Source organism: Crocodylus siamensis, chromosome 14 (genome assembly GCF_052110815.1).
Source record: "Crocodylus siamensis isolate JL-2025a chromosome 14, ASM5211081v1, whole genome shotgun sequence".
In the NCBI taxonomy this organism is placed as follows: Eukaryota; Metazoa; Chordata; order Crocodylia; family Crocodylidae; genus Crocodylus; species Crocodylus siamensis.
The window spans coordinates 1,272,355-1,291,158 of record NC_143408.1 but is presented as its reverse complement, the minus strand read 5'-3'; the positions used below and the strand labels follow the sequence as shown (position 1 = coordinate 1,291,158).

General features: G+C 57.4%; 1 long non-coding RNA gene across 1 annotated transcript in view; it reads left to right on the top strand.

The window, feature by feature from the left end:
- Positions 1–17,904, top strand: part of LOC149853078 (uncharacterized) — a 50,637-nt gene extending 32,733 nt beyond the window's left edge. The window contains exon 4 of the long non-coding RNA XR_016439159.1: positions 17,339–17,904. This is a non-coding gene — a long non-coding RNA (uncharacterized LOC149853078). The remainder of the gene's footprint in view (positions 1–17,338) is intronic.
- Positions 17,905–18,804: the final 900 nt, after the last annotated feature.

The window sequence follows — 18,804 nt, the reverse complement described above, 5'->3', positions numbered from 1 at the left end:
CATAGGGGCTTGCGCGGGGCTAAGCCCCGTGACGACACAGAGACCCGTCGTGCATTTGCACGTGGGCGCCGGAGAGCGAGGAGGGGGGAAATGAAAGCTGAACGGAGGAGGCTGCACGGAAAACTGCCCTCCCCCGCCCGCCGGCTCTCCCGACAAATGTCATTTCCTTTTACTGATTCATGAGCCAGTCCCGAGGCCCCAGCAAGCCTGCGCTGACCCTTGTGCCGAAATGGGAAGCGGCCTTCGCTCAAAGAGAGCATCTCCCGCGCAGGCAAGAAAGCAGAATTGGGCAGGGTCGGGGGTTCAACACTCGGGTAGCTGCATGAGGCAGCCGGAGTCTGCCCTGGCTTTGCATTATTAGCATCTCTGTTGATCTCTCCCTAGACCCAGCGGTATCTATCTACCCACCCACCCACCTCTGGATCCTTTTCTGTGTGTCCAGCTATGTACAGTCATAGATTTCATAGATTATAGAGTCGGAAGAGACCCAGTGGCTCATCGTGCCCGACCCGCTGCCCCGGCAGGAAAGAGGGCCGAGGTCAGGCGACCCCAGCCAGGTGTAGGTGGTGGCAATCTTGCCTTGCCTTGAAAATGTTCCAGACGACCCAGATATAACACCCCTCACCTGCACGTGACTGTCACCACAACGGGTGTATTCCTGCGGCTAATTTGCTAACAACACTGTATTTGAACATTTTATTACACGACTGGATTGTGGTAGAAGGCTGAAATTTTGCCAGGCAGATGGACACAGATGTGTCTAACCACAGCCCGTGGTATCTACGTACTGCGCCGTCCTGAGCGTCGGTGGCTCTTGCTGCCATGTTGCCCCTGGATGCGCGTGTGTAGATGTGCAGTACCGTGGGTGTAAAATGGACCGTCTGAAAGAGTAGGTGCCTTTTGTATGGGCTGTACACTGCACGTGAGTGCAAGGTGCTGCACGTGTGTGCGTATCTGCATGGGCGGATGTGCCTTGTCTTGTGTGTGTGTGCGCGGCCTACAACTCCGTGAGCATGCAGGGATGTGCACGCGCATATTTCCTCTAGCCACACAAACACACCCGGGTCCAAGCGCACGTGCAATCAGCCTCCCAGCCGCCTGGCGTCAGGCGCTTTCGTGCATCTGGGTGGAGGGGATATTTGGTATAATGGGCGGGGGCTGCATGTCGCTAGGGTCCCTAATTAACTGGCACAATGCGCATTCGTGCAGCTCCAGATGCCAGCGACAATTACCGGATGCTCTTTGTGCCCATGCCTGCTGCTCAGGATCTCTTTGTTAGCGAAATGGCGGCCAGGTTTCTTCCCCCGCCCCCGCCTGCCCATAGGCCATGGACCTGTCTCAGACAGTCCGGGGGAAAAGCAAATCAGCCGTCGTTTGCATATTCGGAGCAGGTGGGGGCCCATATGCCTAGGATGCACCAGACAAAATTAGCCCCTATAATCATAATCAAATGTGCATTTATGCTGGGGGGAAGGGAAAGGCTGGCAGACAAGCTTGATAATTATGAAGCTCAGCATGTGCACAGCGGTTTTGCGACAATTATGCCTAGCTCAGCAAGCCGGGAAGGATGCTTGTTACAACAACCCTCCATCTCCAACCCACCCCCCGGTAGCTCATCCCCGGAGGGATGTGCTAGATAGAAGGTGCCATCTTATTTCCTCCGTGCAATCCTCCCTTCGCAAGAGAGCGTGCAAGGAGGGAGTGCGGCTCGTGGGGGGGGGTCGCGGGGCTTGCACTCGCCCCCGGCGCGATGCCAGCTGCAGCGTGCCATGCGCCAGTTTATCACCCACCACCTTTCACCTCCCCCATGTGAACTCCACCGCAGTCCCGCCGTAGCCCCTTCCCACCTCGCTGCCCACTCGGCCTGTCGGGAGCTTGCACGAGGGTTTGCTCATTGCTCGTCCTGCCACATCTTCCCTGTCCTCAAGGCCTCGAGTCCTTTCGCTCCCGGATTTGCCCGTGCTATGGGTGCAGAAACAATTTGGGAGGTGAGGTCAAAGTGGGCATTCACCTCGCCCCACCAACGGCCATGGTGCCGGCGGCATCTCTGCAGAGCATCATCCCCCTATCCAGGGGCTGGAGCCTTTGCATGAGGGATTTTAGTCTTGCCGCACTGGGTACAGAGCCAGGCTTGTGTTCCCTTGCCCAGGCCATCCCCAGCGCCTTCCCCCCTTTCTGTGCGGCTGTATGATTTCCTTGTGTCTCTTCGGGGGACTTGGGGTGGGGGTAGGACTGGCCTCGCTCTCTCTTCAGTCCTTGCAATGACTGCTGCGTCTGTCTTCTGCTGTGGGGGTGGGAGGAGATGACAGTCCAAATATATCTCCAGACGCCAGCGCTCGGGGGTCCGTGTCATGCAGCATTTCTCTGAATGAGCCCTCCGGACGGGGAACGATCACAGAGCTGCATCTCTGCAGCAGTGTGCGTGGGCAGCGGTGTGTGCGGGCACACGGGAGCTGTGCAGCAAGCACGTGCCCGTGCCGTCCTCGCGTCTCGGGGAGCGGCACAAGTCTCGCTCTCTGCTGTGCCGGTTGGGCTGGATGGGTGGATTGCATTTCCCTTTTTGGGAGCTACCCTTCTGCCCTTCCCACGCTGGGAGGAGCAGGACTTCCCCCCGATGCTCAGCCCTGTGCTTTCGGGCCTGAGTGCCACGAGGATGCGGCTGTGCCTTGTATGCAAGGTGCTGGATAACGGAGGGGGGGATCAACTGGGAGACAGGTGGGATGTGGAAGTACCAAAGTTCTTGCTCTCGATCGAAGCGCCAGGGGATGTAGGTGTCAACGCACCAGGTCCTTTCGGGGACTGGCTTGCTCCCTGCAGTTGGGTGTCGGCGCGAGCAGCACCTCTGGTTTTCAAGTCCTCCCTCCATCACGTTCCCACGTGTAGCCAAGATGCTCCTGCTTTCCCCTTTGTTCGCGCCGTTCCCGCTTGGCCATGAACCAGTAGGTCGCCCTGTACAATCCACGATGCACTTGGCTTTCCAGCTATCGGTTGATTATTTGATTAGCCTTTGTGCTGTGTCATTAGCCTGCAGTTCCTGTCACATTGCCTAACGGCAGCAAGAGCAAGTCAACTCACGGGAAGCCTAGCATGTATGCAGAAGTCATGGCAATGCCCGCCAGTCCTGCACTGCATTGGGCAACTATGCTGTAATCTGAACAGGCAATGGCTGTGCCCCCTTCAGTGAAGCCATCCAGCCTTCCGAAGCCAACGGGCAGCTGCTTTGGGAAAACCCGCGCTCTAGGACAGAGACACACTTGACCAGGGCATCGCATAGGTCAAACGGGCCTTTCCTTTCCTTGGCAGCGCTGCGGCAGGACGCACGCGAATGTGCAGAGTGACCGAATGCCTCTGCCCTTTTCACCTTCATATTTTGACCTGCTGAGAGGGGGAAAATCCCAGCTGGTGTGTCTGAGGAATATTGCTTGGTGCACATCAGCGGTTGCGTTTTGCAAGATGCAGAATAAAAGCCAAGTGGCAGAAGCGTTGGCGAGGTCCTGCCTGCTGTATCCCACGGCCCGTGCGGAAAGCTGGTGCGAGGTCCCTTTTGATTTAACCCAGTGGGTTTCAACCTGTGGTCTGCGGAGGTGCTGCATAACAGCCCCTCCATGGGGGTCTGCACGCTATGTCTAAGGGGTTTGCAAAAGATGACTGCGATCAGTCGAAAATGCGTGAATACCTACACTTACAATTCAAAGGGGTCCATACCTGCACTCGAATTTCCAAAGGGGTCTGCAAATGAAAAAAGGTTTAACCAAAGCAGCAGGGTTTCCATCTCCTCATCAACACCATGTGCCTCTGACACGGGGGTGCGAAGATCCTAGCGCAGCTCCACTGTCTAACGTGGGCCTGTGCTGATTTGCACCATCCAAGGCTGTACATCTACTCCTGGCTGAATTGTGCAGTGCCAGGCCTTCCCCCCACAAAGATCCCTTTGAAATGCTTGGCTGGATCCTGCTGGGGCGGGTTTGCTTCCCAACAATAGCCAAGCCCATTATTTCCTTTTTTTTTTCAATAGGGGAAAAAAAATTGTTGCCAAATAGTGGACTCTGTCCTGACAATCTAGCTCCTTGGGTTTGCATGCAAGTGTTCAGACAGAAAGCACCTACCCCTTCCTCCGGTAGGGAACAGAACCACCGCTGCCTCAACCAGCCGAGCAGCTGCCAGTTCAAACCACATTGAAATTGGACTATTCTCCACTGGTAGTTTCGGTAAAAAAAATTTAAAAAACTAAAATAAAACAGAAGAAGGAGAAATCTAGTAAATAAATCAATCGGATGAAACAGCCAGGAAGGAGAGAAGCAGGGAATCAAGGCTAGAATTGCTGAAATAAAAAGGATTCAGTGCAGAATTTTTTCTTGGCTTGAATAACAGTGGTACGGAGCTGAATGATGCATCCCGAATGGCTCTTTAGGTGGGCCAAATCCAAATGCCTCTGGAGTCGGTGGAAGTGCTTCAGGTCATTTAAAAATGGAGAAAAAGCAGGAGACGCTGCCTGGAAGCCTCTTTGTGGGGCTCTTGGGCTGTCTTCCCTCTGCTCATTTAGCTAACCAGTGAATCTCAACTGTTTCAGACTCCGGGCATCCCCTGTCTGACCCTTGGAAAATGCCAACTTTTTGGTTTTGCTGCTGCTTCTTTTTTTTTTTTTTTTAAATCTCCCCTTGGTGAGGGCCTGGGTCTTTCTGCTGAGCCCCCGCCTGCTTTCCTTTATTCCTCTAACAAAACTTTAAACAATAAGCGTCCGGGAGGGGTTTCCTTAAAGAGATAAAATGCCTTTTCAATTTAGATAACAGCGATTTGTCCCAGGGGCATCCCAGTAGTAAACTGCCCGTCTGCCTGGGACCAGACCTGAGCGCCCTGCCAAGCCCATGGCTGCATTCATTTCAGCGAACTGAGGCCTGATTTTTCTCTTAAACCCTTCTGAAATTTTCTCTTAACATTTTGGTCATGTTATTCCTGATTTAAATCAGGATCTGTTAAAAGAGACTCATGCCCCAAAACATAGCCTGACTCCTACACCGATTCCCATTGCTAATCCCAGCGATGTGTCTTTTAGACAGCATCATTTAATTGGGGATTTTCATTGAACTGCAAATGATGCATTGATAGAAAGACTATGCTGGGCAATGAAAGTATGAGAGGGGGGCAAGACAGAACGCGACACTCCACTGTCCTGGGCAGTGATAATAGGACGTAAAACCGGCAGAGCTGTTTCAAGCCACTTCTTATGGGAGGGCCCAGCTGAAATGATCTGTGCGCCGTGTTGTTGTGCCACCGGTTGTAGACTCACGCTCCGGTCTGTCTTGGCTGTTTTCCCTGGTCAGAGTAAAGCTGGTTATTGGAGGGTTGAAAGAAACCATTGAATTCAGATCGTATCCCAAATGCCCCCTGGTTTCCAGGCCAGGAGTCCTTCGCAAGTTCCCTCCCTGCCCCAAGCCGCCCGCGGCATCGGAGAGGTCCATTCGAGGTGCCGTGTGCCTACGTTGTACGCACCGAGTCTCGCATTCGGCCTCCGCGGGTTGCCCTTCACCGAATGCGGGTGCCCTCACCAGGGTTTATTGTCTTGCTTTGTACCTCCTGATTACTCTGGTGAAAGGCAACATCTAGCTGCGTGGTCTTCTCCAAACCCTCCTGGTTAGGGGCAGCCTGGACCTCAGTCTCGCTTCCAGCAGTTGTTCCCAATTAAGAAGCCGGCGCTGAATTTTCCTCTTCCTTCCCTGGGTTGCGTTTCCATTGACTGTCTTGCCCGCGCGGGGAGAATTCCAGCTAGCGGATTTTGGGGGTGGGGGATTTCGGGTTTTGTTGTCGCCTGTGCCTTTAAAATTCTCCCCCTATTTTATTTTATTTTTTTAAATGTTAAATTCTCCTAGATGGCCTCATTCTGAATGAATGACTCTCCGGCATAAAGAGTCTGAGCCAGTGTCCGCTGGAGTCAATGGGCGTCTTTCCACCGACGTCAATGGGCTTTGGAACAGACCTCAGATTCCCACGTCTGAAAAGGAATCCGGCCAGCAGATTTCACACATCCCCATTCTCTGGTGCAGAATAATCTTAAAATGGTCCTTGTTGCTGCCTGGCTGGGGAGCGGAGCTTTCCTTCCCCTTTATTTTTTGTTTTAATTGATGGGGGAATTATGCAGGGAGTGGAAACGCAATAAAATAAATCAGGAGCATCCCCTTGTAAGCAGAATGTCATTGTTGCGGGTTGCCTTGGAAGGAGCTTGCAGTATTTAGGGGATGCAAGAGAAACCTGCCCGGGTATATCTGCCATTGCTTTTTTCAAAGCGTGCCTTTCTTACGGAGCAAGCTCGCGCTGTCACTGGTGGGTGACGCTCAACGGAGGCACGTTCTTCGCCCAAGCGAATGCTATCAGAGGGGTTTCCACTGAAATTAAGTCTTGGCCGCAGCGGGTCAACGGGCTAAAGAGCAGCAAGTCTTCGAACGATAAATTTGTGAATTCAGGCGATCTCGCCAGGGGTGCTGGGCAAATTCTGCTTTTCTTCCAGGGCGAGAGGCGGGGGACGGGGAGACGAGACAGAGGCGGGGGGAAGGTGACAGTGCGCTCCATAAATATTATAGTGTAACTTCTCTGCATTTTTGGCTGGGCCGGGTGATGGTGGGACCAGACAATGCCCGCATTGAGCTGTCAGGCGGTGGCTAGACAGCCCAGCTGTTGTGAATGGGCTGCGCAGCGGGTGAGAGAGGACCCATGGGTTCAAGGTCAGAGGTAACCCCTCATGTATTATTCAGCCGAGCGCCTTCACTTTTGTCCATAAAACTAATAAAGTTAACTCGCTGTTCCCTGCTGAACGTACCGACTGGCTGCCTGTGCTGATCCAGAGGCCCGAGAGCCCGGGGGGAGATGCTGGGGCTGACAAAAGCGCAGGTTTCCTCCCCGTGTGCGCGGGCACGCATGCTCGCAGGCACGTGGGCTGCTGGTCCAGGGAAGCAGCTCGCCTGTCACATCCGCCAGGCGCCGAGGCCAAGGCCGAGGCCAAGGCCAGCCCTTGCTCCCACCTGGGGCTGCTCGTCAGGAGAAGGCAGATGACTAAGGGCTGGGTGTCATTGGCCCCATTTCACAGACGGGGAAATTGAGGCATGGAGCATGAGGCGACTCCCCCGAGGTTGACCAAGCCCAGATCCTATTCCTCTGTCCACTGGGTCATGCTACCTTGCCACAAATGCAAAGAGCTGCACGTCCTTGGGCTGAAGGCAAGAGCCCGGGGAGCAGAGGATGAGCAGTGTGAACAGGCTCAGGGCCAGGCATGGAGGCGATTTGTGAGGTCTGGCTTTTCCCAGGTGCCCAAATCCCACAGATTCCCCTTGCCCAAGGGAAAGGGGAAAGCCCCTTCCTCCCACGGTGTAGAGGCCTCTTCCTCTTGGACTCGCAAACTCTGCAGCCCGCAGCCCAGGGACCGGTGCTGCCCCAGGCCCGGCGGGAAGGTGGGTCTACATTTACAATCCCTTTGCCCGAAGAAGGGCGTTTGTGCCCAAAAGCTTGCAAAGAACAGTATTTCCAACTATTCAGTTGGTCTAATAAAAGAGACCGCACCTACCCCGGGAGCCTTGCCTGTCGTCCCCGAGGGGAACTGCAGTAGCCTCAGAGGCGTGAGAAGAGGGTGAGGTGGAGAGGGCTGGACTGCCAGCCAGCAGGCAGAGACCCCAGCAAGGGCCTTTCTCGTGGCCGGCTCACGGCCGTGCAGAGGTGGCGGTGGCGTGGCTGACCCCAAGCGTTCAGAAGTCTGCAGACACGTGCGGTCGGCTGGAGAACGAGCCCACGGGCTGCGTTTCGGACATCCTGCCTGGGTTTGCAGCCTTTGGGGGCCCCTTTCCAAAGCTTCTCCCCACCACAGGGCCAGGGCCCTTTCCCAGTGGAAGCTGAGAGGCTTACGGACCCATGTGAACATCGCCCCAGGGCGTTTGAAAGCCCCCCGCAGCGTAGAACGGGGGGGCCTGTCTGCAAATCCACGAGGGTCTTTGGGGAGAGCTGGGTTTGCTCCGCAGGCTGTGGGGAGGGCTGAGCTGTCTCTGTGCGGGCTGGAACGGCCTCCCCTGTGCTACCGGTGGTGTGAGGGTGTCTGGACCCTTGGCCAGGGGGTCTCTCGAAGTAAGATCCATACAAAGGGATCTAAAAAAGTCGAATGAATACAGGATAGGATCTACAAGGGGCCAGCGTCAAGATCTGCAGTGGCGGGGGGCACGTGTGTGCTGCTGAAGCCAAGTCTCGGTGCTCAGAGCCTATTGCACACATGCTTGTGCACGCTCATACACCCCGCACACCTGCCCCAACACTGTCCCCCAGCCTGGCGTGCGAGTGCTCTGCTCCCCGGCTGTGCACGAAGGCCGTGACCTTGTTGGGAGGTGAACAGCTCGGGTCCATCCCCAAGCAGCTCATGGTTTCTGCACCTCCTTGCCCTACCGATGCCCCGTTGGGATGACATGGGTGAGGTGCTGGCAGCACAGGCGTGAGTTCCTCCCAAGGTGCAATTTGCCCGCGGAGATTAAAAATCTTCCTTGCATGGAGAAGCAAAGGAGGTATTCTCTGCCTGCTCCCTCGCTGCTGCCTCTCTATCAGCAATGTCTCTCTGGTTCACAAGCTGTAGCACCAGAGATTGTGCCCCGTCAGGCAGACCATGGGCAAAGGGCTGCAGTGTGCCAAAAACAAACTCAGCCTTACCGACCAGCGTGGAGCTGCGGCTGGGTTAGGAAAGTGTGGGTAGCCCCATTCTTCGGATGGGTAAAGCGAGGCACAGCACCGTGGTGCAGCATGAAGGACACTCGGAAAGCCAGGGGCAGAGCTGAGGCTTGAGCCCAAGTGCCCTTGTACTCCACGGACCCAGTCCCTTAGCTGTCCTGATTACAGGGACAACTAAGGCAGTCTCGGGGCCTCTCTTGGTGACCATCAAGGCGAGCAGGACTCGGGGGGAAATAGTCCCCATGGCTTCTCTCTTCTGATTCCCTTCTGGCTGCTGTCAGAGCTGGGAGATGCCAGGAGCGCATTGTCATCTGCTCTTGGAGAGGGGCCAGCGGTCTGGTGTCCCTCTATGCCTTGGCTTGCCTGTCTGTACAATGGGGTCATACGATTTACAGGGCAGGGGCTGACCACGGATCCGCTGATGTTTACGAAACCTTCTGGGATCCCGGGCGGGATGAGCTGCAGGGTGCAGTTACTGGTTCCTCCCTCCGGTAGCAGGTCCTTGGGCTTGGCAGTGGGTTTATGGGTAAGGATGTTGGGGGGTGGGGGGACTGTGCACTCCGGCAGGGTCTGGGGGCTGCTGCTCTCAGCTCCGTTACTGTGCAGGCACGTGGGCAGCCCAGCGCCCTCGCAGCCAGGAGAGCCGTGCCCCGGCCCAGCGCTGTGTGAGACCCCGTGCTTCAAGCGCTTGCTTCAGTCAACGGGACATAATCATATGCTTAAAGCTGAGCGCACGCTCAAGGGCTCACCTGTACTGGGGCATTAATGTTCCAGAGTCAGCGCTGGAAACTGCTGGGAGAGTGACAAGGAGCAGAATTGCAGCCGACAAGCCACTATCCAGTCCTTTGGTTTGACTTCCCCCGTGCTGGAAGCACTAGGGCTGGATTCTCAGTACCCCTCGTTAAGCTCCAGGTGCCCCTCCTTAGACTCCAGACACCCTTCATTAGACTCAGGCTCCCCTCGTTAGACTCCAGGCACCCCTTGGAAAATGCCAGCTCATCATTTTCACCTGCTTTTTGACAACGGAAAAATACTAGAGCAATTCTTCTATTGCAAAGACCCCAGAAAGCCCACAGCAGGTCAGCGTGTTTTTAACACTCTGGATTCCTATGTGGAATCTCTCAGTTTATCTCGTTAATCCTGTTTGCACACCTAGCCGTGCTAACATGTCACAATACCCTGGAAAGGATCTCAAGGCACCCTGGCCAAGAATCACTGCAGTAGTTGCTAAACCAGCCCCTCACCTGGCTTGGATTGCACCAGCCCCTCCGTAAAAACCACTTCCCTATTGCTCAGCTGAGAAAGGCTTTGGCATGTGCTTAGTTTCAAGTGTGCTGCGAGCTGTCCCACTGAAGCCCGCGGGGCTGCTCCTGTCTCTGAGTGTTGTGTGACCTGGTTCTGGTTTGCATTAGCATGCTTTTATGCTGTGGCAGCACCCCCAGGCTGCAAGCAGGTTGGACCCGTTGCATCAGGTGCTGCACAAACGGATGGAGAAGGCAGCAAAAAAATGTGAACGTGCAAACGGGGCAGCCCGTGGAGATGCTCCATCCAGCACTCACAGAGATGCAGTAATTCAGCATATTTCTCACAGGCAGTTTTTCCTCTCAGATAACAGGGTCTCATCCAGTTGGGAACAGCCAGCAGGGAAGTGCCAGCTCAGGAAGATTTTTTTCATGTTGTTTTTTTTTTTTACCCAAAAAACTCCAAGCAAATTCTGGAGCTTCTCAGAAACTGGATTTTTTCTTTTTCCTTTTATATTTATTTTTATTTTAACATATGCGGCGCCGCTCTGGAGGTTTCTTGTCTGTGGCCAACGAACCCGAGGGGAAGCCTGTGTCGGCGAGCTGCCATGGGGACTCAGAGGCTGTGAGACTTAATGCAGTGTTATTCTTAAATGCACCTTCGCCACCCATAAAATGCAATTAAAAGAAAGAGACCGAGAAAGCGATTGCCTGTCCCCTTCCTTGTGTTCAAGGACAGGCAGAATTCAATGTGATTTCAGCTCCTTCCCTGCCACCACCCCTGCACTTGGCTTAAAAGCAAGGAGGGGGAGCAGGGGGGTGGGAATGGCGCTTTCTTTCAGTTCATAATCAAAATATTTGCCGTCCTGCGGAATTCGCCTTCACATCTCGTAGAAAAAGAGCCTCGAGCTGCTCTAAAAGGAGCCTTGTCCTTCATCTGGGCGTTGAATGGGAGCCTCTGGTCACAGGTTTCATAATGAGGCGCTGGCAGCACAGAACTGAGGGGCCGTTCTTCCAGCCCTTTGCTTTTCTTCTTCCGAAAGCAAGAATGCAAAATAAATCCCCCTCCCCGGCTCCTTCCCCCGACGGGCACGGCGCTATTGTTGGCGTGCGAGCGCGCAGGGACTCTGCTGTGCTGACGCCTGGGCCGGGGCAGCTGGTCTGGGCAGGGATAACCCGCGGGGAGCAATCTGCACTTGCCCCTCTCCATCTCACCCCACGAGGAAGAGGAGGGAGCAGGACCATCCTCTCCTGGGCCCGTGTAGCCAAGGCCCGCGGCACTTCTTCCCCCGAAAGCCTTTTTCAAATGTGGGGGGAACCGCACTTTGTATGGTTTCTACTTGTTTTCGCCTTTTCATTCAACCTTTTCTGGCGCCCTGGGCACTTTGAACCCACGCGCTGAAGCCGGCTGGGTTAGAAGATGCTGTAGGGTTTGAACTTGCTGCCAGGGGCTTGTTCACGGGCTGACCTGTCCTGTGCTGGCAGGTGTCCTCGGTGCCCCGTGACGAGGGAAGCTGGCTCTGGCCTGCCCTGCCCTCGCTGCCTCTTCTCACCTAGCGCCAGTCTCCAGAAACCGCCGCTGAAGTTGGTGCGGCAGGTGACCGAGATGAAACGGGCAGGGGCAGATGCTGTGTGCGGGCATGGCTGCAGGTGGGAGGGGGACGGGGATTTCTGTGCAGAGCATCGGTCCCTGACACTGGTCCCCAATGTCCTTCATGTTGTTTTTGAAGGCTCTTACCCCGGGACTTCTTTTTCTAGCTCAACCGGAGGCTAATGATGGTTAAACGAGCCCCCAAAGGTGTCCAGCCTGGGCACCCGCTGGCCCCGCACCCTTGGCCCTGCAGCCTGGCGGCAAAGCAAAACCAGCCCTGCCTCCCGACACTGGCCAGTGACGATGTTTGAACAGAAAATTAGCAGGGCTGTCGCTTTAAGATGTGGCGTTCATCCCACTCGGTGGACTAAATTACTCAGCAATGATGGAGCATTTAGCGGTGAAAGGACCTGATTATATCCCTGTGGGCCCCGTGTTCTTACCTCGGCTTGATGGCGTTATTCATCTGTGTGTGAGCTTCATTGGCTCCAGTGAAAAGCTCCCCCGCGCTCCTCCTCATACGTATTTAGGCAGAGACCCTCGGAGGGCTTTTTGGTGGAGGCCCCGCGTGCTGCTTGGGCCGTGGCGACTCACGGCTCAGCAACGCCGCCGCGGCGCGAGCGTGGAAACCCCTCACAATGCCAACAAAATAGCTGCAAACCAGCCCCCGGTGCCCTGGCACATACATGTGCACATGCTAAGGACGCGGGATGGCGAGGTGTGTCGCTGCCTGTCACATTCACGCTCCCTGGAAGACACTAGTGAAAAAGGGGAGGGAAAAGGACCCTGGGCGAATGTGGAGGGAGGGTGACACAAGACCCATTTGTCCAGGGAACTGGGCCCTTCTACCACCTCAGGAGCACCCTGGAAGAAGCTGGGAAGTGGGCTGGGTCGTGGCCTGCTTGGGCTCAGCTCTGCCACGCACCCTCTTTGTGACCTTGGGTGAGGCTGTTAACCTCGCTGGGCCTCCATTCCTCACCTGTGAAATGGGGTCATGATGCCCAGCCGCCACGGGGCCGCATTATCGGAGGGCCCAGCCAGCTCCTCCTCACGCTGCCCGTCGGCCACCCTCTGCTTTCTGCAATGGCACTGCGGGACTTTTAAAAACTTTTTTGTGCTGAAAATGGCAGCTCTTGCTGGGATGGAGGATGCTTGCCTGGGGGCATTCAGACCCCAAGATCTCCAGGCTTGGGCTCGCAAGGAGGATGCCCGCCAATGGATCTGGGAGCATCTGAAGCCCTTGGGTGATGGGACTGAGCTGGAGGACGCTCGCCGGTTGTAGTGCTCCACGCGGTGCTTGGAACGATTGACTTTCTGCCTGCTCCATCGATAGGATTTTCGGAATGATTGAGTTCTGCTCAGATCGATATGATTTGGCTAATTTGACTGGGATATGAAATCTATTTAATAAATATATATATATTTCCTCCGCTGGTGCCAGCCTGCCCAGACCCGCATGGGCCCAGCTCCATGTGCTGGCACTGCCCGGCGTTGCTGGATGCTGATGGTTGCAGTCAGGGTGGAAGTGGCTCGACTGCTCCTCCCAGCACGCTGGTGGCATGGGCTCGCCAGGCCTTAAGCCTACAGGGACTTTGTCACCTCGCAGCAGACCTGTTCTCCTGCCACCCGCTCGCAGCAGCTCGGTTGTGCGCGCCGCCCTGCCAAGACCGCTCTGGCCACGGGAGCTAAAGCCGCGAGCAAAGGGCCCTGAGCACAGAGCCTGGAAGGAAAGCATCCTCCGCCCAGGAGCGCTCTGGGGGTGCTTGCGGGGCTGGAGACGGGGGGTGAAAGAACCCCCAGGGCAGAGTAGGGCACCAAGCCCTGGCCACGGAGGGACGTGTCCTCACGGCCTCGCACCTGGGAACCCACTCCAGCTGCTTCACATGAAGGCAGGCTCCAGGTAAAGGAGGGGGATGGGGTCAGAGTAAGGTGCAACTGCTGGTGACTAGTTTGGGACCGGGGTTCAGTTCCCTGCTCACTCCTTCGCAGCCTTTGGGATCTTGAATGGCATTTGGGTGCCAGAGGTGCGGGTGGGTGGCTAGCAGGGTCTTTGGGACCCCCCAGTTGCTGGGCGTGGGTGTGCGGGCACTTTGGCGCTGGGGACACACCTCGCAGCCCCCGGGGCAGCGCCTTGCAGGGAGACCGGGCGCCCCGAGCTCTCGCCAGGCCGGGCGCAGTGAAGTGAGGTGACTTGGCTGCGGTCGCGCCGCTGGGCAAGCAGCAGAGGCAGAAAGGAGAAGCCCAGATCCAGACTCCAGGCATCCTTTGCCCTGGGCTCTGCATCACCCGGCTCCCCGGAGCTGGGGCTGGGACCCCGAGCAGCCTGCCTCCCCTTGATATAAGCATTCGAGTGCCCGGCCTCGCGCCAGCCTTGCAGCACCCAGCAGGCGGAGGGTATCGGCCCTTTATCCCCTTCCCCGTCTCCCAAAACAGCTCCTCTCCCCGCCCGGCCTGGTAGAAAAGGTCCCACGTCTCCATTCTCACTTGCTCAAGTGCTGGGCCACCTCCCAAGCTTTTGGGGCTCTTTTCCTGATGCAACAAAACAGCAAGGAGCACGTCCTGTCAGTAGGTATCGACAAGTAGGGACGGCAGCCTTGTCACCAAGTCCCCAACTCAGGTAGCTGGTGCCGGGGATGGAAGATGCCAATCCCAATCCTAGTCCCAATCCAGACTGCCCACATGCCCCCTGTCTTTATAACGGGTCGTGCCAAGAGCCTGAATCCAGGTCGTGGAAGTCCAGAAGTGGGATTAGGGATGCAGGCTTGGGCCATCTGGGGCAGTGACCCCAGTCCGAGCAGCACGGGAAGGGGAGCGGAGTTCAGGATCTGGCCTGCCGCTGCAGGCCCCCGCCCTCACCTTCCCTTGGGCCTGCAAGGGGATAGACCCGGCCAATCTCTCCCCCCTTGGAAGTAAGAGATGAATGCAGCAGGGGCCAAGACCTGGGCCCCCCCTCGTCCAGTCTCAGCCCCCCAGCAAAACACATTCATCCTTTCTCATGCAAAACACTGAACCCAGACACATCGCCCACCCCCTCCCTCCTCCGGCGAGCCACCTTCTCTAAGGGCTCCGGCCATTTATCTCGGCTCCCTCCCACCCCGCAGGTTCTTCCCATTGCCGTGCCACACGCATGTGCACGCACGCGCACGCACACCCGTGCTCACGCGGTAACCCACAGCCTTGGTAACAGACTCCGGTTCCCACCGCCGAGCGGGGAGGGGGAGCAGGGAGGAGAAATTAATCTGCATGGAAATGTATTTAAATGAATTCCCTGGCTGGACTCTCAAGCTGTTTCTGCATCCCAGCGCGCCCTGGAGAGGGGCGGGGGCCGGGGAGGTGGCAAAGGGGGGCCCAGAGCAAGGGAGAAGGGAGCGTGGAGGAGGCAGCGCTGCCCCGAGATTTTGCCACCATGGCAGTTGATTCCCATGTGGAGGAGTCGTCGCCATCGGCATCGTCGGACCTGGCTGGGAATTTGTCAATGGGCCGCGTTTCCATAGGCCCCACCCAAAGCTTGGCCCGTGAAAGAGTGGCTTCCCCTAAATGTTGGACAACCTTGGAAATGGCCCAGATGTTTGGCTTGGACGTTTCCAGAACGACAGATCCCACCGCCCCTGCTCCAAGCAGCCTTTTGTTTAAGGATGGCCAGGTTCTGAAAGCAGTCGTGGTTTCAGAATTCCCCACTTTGGGACGGGGGAAATTTCCCCGAACACAAAAGATCACGGACGGAGAGGTCTCGAGCCCCCAGCGCGGGGTGCCAGGAGGAGCCAGAACAAGCCCCTCGATGCGTAACTCGATGATGGCCGTGGTGCCAGGGCAGGCGGGCACAGGCACGGGGCAGTGCTGAGGTGTCCTGCCCGGGCAAGGTGCAGGACATGCACCTGCTCTGCTCCGGCGAGAAAGCAAACTCCCCCTCGGGGCCCACATCCAGGCCAGACGCTCACCGGCCGCGTGAGCACCGGCACCGGGTCCTGGCCTGGCCGGCTGTTAGCTCTGCCTGTACAGCCCCAGGCGCAGTGGCCCCGCTGGACAGGGCCATAATAGATAGAGCAACCAGTCCACCTCCCACCTCAGCAGTTCAGTCCTCCCCGGCGCCCCCATGAAATCGTCCCTGTCTCCTCCACACAAGGCTCCTTTGAGGGTCTCTCGAAGCACGGCCTCCGAGCGGTTTTTGTCAGGTGGGAGAGTGAATGGCGCGGAAGAGCCGGAGGGAAACTCAGCCGGGACTTGAGGAGAGGAAGGGAGCCCGGGGTGGCTTGGCTCCCGAGCTGCGTTGATGCAGAGGCTGGGTCCTGTTCCTGCCCCGGGCAGGCTGAGCAGGCAACAGGTCCAGAAACAAAATATTCCCGCAGTTCTGGTGTGTCCCCCTACTCACACACACACACACACACAGGGCACATGCATGTGCATGCTCACGTGTGCACACATGCTCCCTTCCCTTGCAGTGTCAGCAATGTTGGCCATTTCGCTGCATGCTCCTCTGCACAGCCCTTGCTCGGACCATGCGTCCTGCCCAAAGGCAGCACATCTGCAGTACCTGCTAGACAGATGCTGCCCTGCACCGAAGGGGCCAGAGCCACATCCTGCAGGGAAACCTGCCCCAGCGCAGGCTGGGCTCTGGATCCGGCCCTTGCCATCCTGCGGTGACGCCCCCACAAGCAGAATAAGACCTTGTGCCATTGCCAGGGCTGCAGCACGCTGCTCGCGTCCTCTGCCAGGCGTGTGCGTCCGCCGGGGAGATCTGTCAGCAGCCAAGCAGTTAACACCCTCGCGGCAGAATCTCTTTTAATGCATTGACTCTTCCCACTCGCTGCCGACACCTGACCCGCGGCCACCTGCACCGGGTGAACGGTGCATTTGTAAATGACGATTTCCCATCAGTTGAATTAATAAAAGGGGGATTTCCGTCACCGGCCCACAAGTTCAAGGTAAAGCATAAAATCCATTATGAGCAGCTCCTTCTCCTCTGCCTGGCTCCGAGGAGGAGCGCCTGATTGCACCAGCCACTTGCTGCAGCGCGGCAGGGCTGCGCTCATGCCTCTGCTCTTTAGGCTGGGCAGCGGGGGGAGGAGGATGAGTCTTCGCAGGGCTTTTGCCGTGGGAGGGGGCAGAGAGACCTGAGATGTCTGAAGGGAGCCGTGAACGGCAGCACGCCAGGCCGCTGACCCAGCATTTCTTGGGGCTGCGTCTGCGTGAGCTCACCTGTGCCAGCAGCATCTCTAAGACGGGGGGCAAGAGCACGGCACCACAGGCATCGACCCTGCCCGGGGGGCAAAGCAGCCCACAAGGTGCCCTGAGAGGAGCCAGACAACCCCAGGGCACGTGGCTTGAGGCAGACAGCCATGGGACGCCCCCGCTGAGACCCTGAGCCTGTTCCTTGTACCATGCTTGCAAAGAGCAATTTTTCCCAACTATTTATTGCATCCAATAAAAGTTCTCCCATTTACCCAAAGGACCTTGTCTGGGCCTCGTGCAGGCATTTCCTGGGGCAGGCTCTGCCCCGACGAGCCGGCAGTCAGAGCGGGCCAGACAGCCGGAGCCTGTGGCATCGAGCTGGCTAGAGTGACGGCTCCAGCTCTGGCTCCGGCTGTCAGACCGGGCAGCTGGCTCCGAAGGGCCTTAAACTGCGTTAGGAAGGGGCCAGCTTCCCCAGGGGCTGAGCACCTCGGGCTCCTGGGTCCATGCAGGGATGCAACAGCCACGTTTAGGCTGCTCTGGGCAGCGGAGGCCAGGATTTGCCCCACAGCCGACAGGGCTGCTTGCCTGTGAATGCACGTGCGTGCCAGGCCGGTTCACTGAACTCTCTCCTTCTGCTTGGCAGGTGGTGCGACCTGAAGCTGTGGAGCTGGCTACCCTGGGAAGCTGAGCGGACAATCCCGGGCTGAGACCCGCCAGCCGCTGCCCAAATAAAACCAGGAGCATGTGAAGCGGTGGCGGGGAAGGGGGAAAAGCCGCGCCAGCAGCAGGCAGATCGGTGGTACAGCGCCCCGAGCGGAGCGCCCTGTGCACAGAGCTTCGGCGGCTGCATTGGGAGAGCGGGAGTCCTCCCTGCTGGATATGGGGCTGTCCATCACTTGCCCGGCTGCTGGCAGGATTCGAATCCGCTGCCTCCCGGGGGGAACAGCCCGAGCCTCTGCTGTGTAAGCGACAGCCAGGGCTCCAGTGACAGCGACGGGCTCGTTGACCTTTCCTGGGGGCCAGACAAAAGCCCCGGCCTCCAAGCGGGGTGTACGGCACAGAGGCAGAGCGGGGAGGAAGCAAGTTCCCCTTCCCCCCCGGTCCTCGCTGGTTGGAGCAAGTGAAGCGAACGGCTGCACGGGTTCTGGCAGTCCCGGCGGCCAAGGGGTGGGAGGAGGTGACATTTAGCTGTGCATTAAAAGCAGAAGTTTGCCAGCGAGACCGGACTCCTTTGTTGATTTATTTGGCCGAAGCTTCTCGCACGGATCTTGCCGCCTTCCCTCGGTGCGTAAAACAGGGCTTGCTTGGTCTGGAAGATGCGGAGAGAGACTAGAGACAGCACCTGTACACACGCACGTCCATATTCCCCCACCCCACGCGCACGCATACCCCAAAGCGGGGGCTCTCGGGAAGCAGTCGGCCTCCACAGTTGGGCCCAGACCGTGTCCCCATCCCAGGACACCCAGCCCACAGGCACGGAGCAGCCTCCAGGCTGTGCCACTTTGCACCTTTGCCACCTCGAGCGGCTTGCTCCCTGTGAAGAGCGGGTGCCACGGGCTCTTTGGGGCAGAGCTGGGGGCCCCATTTCAAGGTGCGTCCCCCCCCACTGCGTGGTCCTGGCAGCCTTCCCCTGCCCTGGCTGAGGGGTCCCCAGCACGGGGGGCTCCCCGCTCCTCCTGCCCCCAGGGCAACGCGCACGTGAGAAAAACAAAGGGGGGCAGCAGGACACGTCTTGAGCAGGGAAGGCTCCAGCCCCAGAGGAAAACTCTTCCCCTTCCCTTTCTTTTTTTGGCTGGCTGGAGACGTAAAGAGCATGACCATCCCCAGAGCTAATCCAGCTTTAGCCCGCAGCCCGCAGACCACCCACCGAGGGAGCACTCAGCCATGATATATCCTTGATATAGTATAAAACGCATAGAGAGTTTACAAGAGACTTAGGGCTTAGCGGGGCTTCAGCCGGGTGGTGCGGGGACAACGGCTCATCCCTCGCGCCTCTCCTCTCTCTCCCCAACCTTAGATTAGGTTTCTCCCCAGGTTGCTTGAGCAGAGCCGCTGGGTCCCAGCAGTGGGATGGGACCTGCAGCTGCCTCCAAAAGGGGTCCTGCTCAG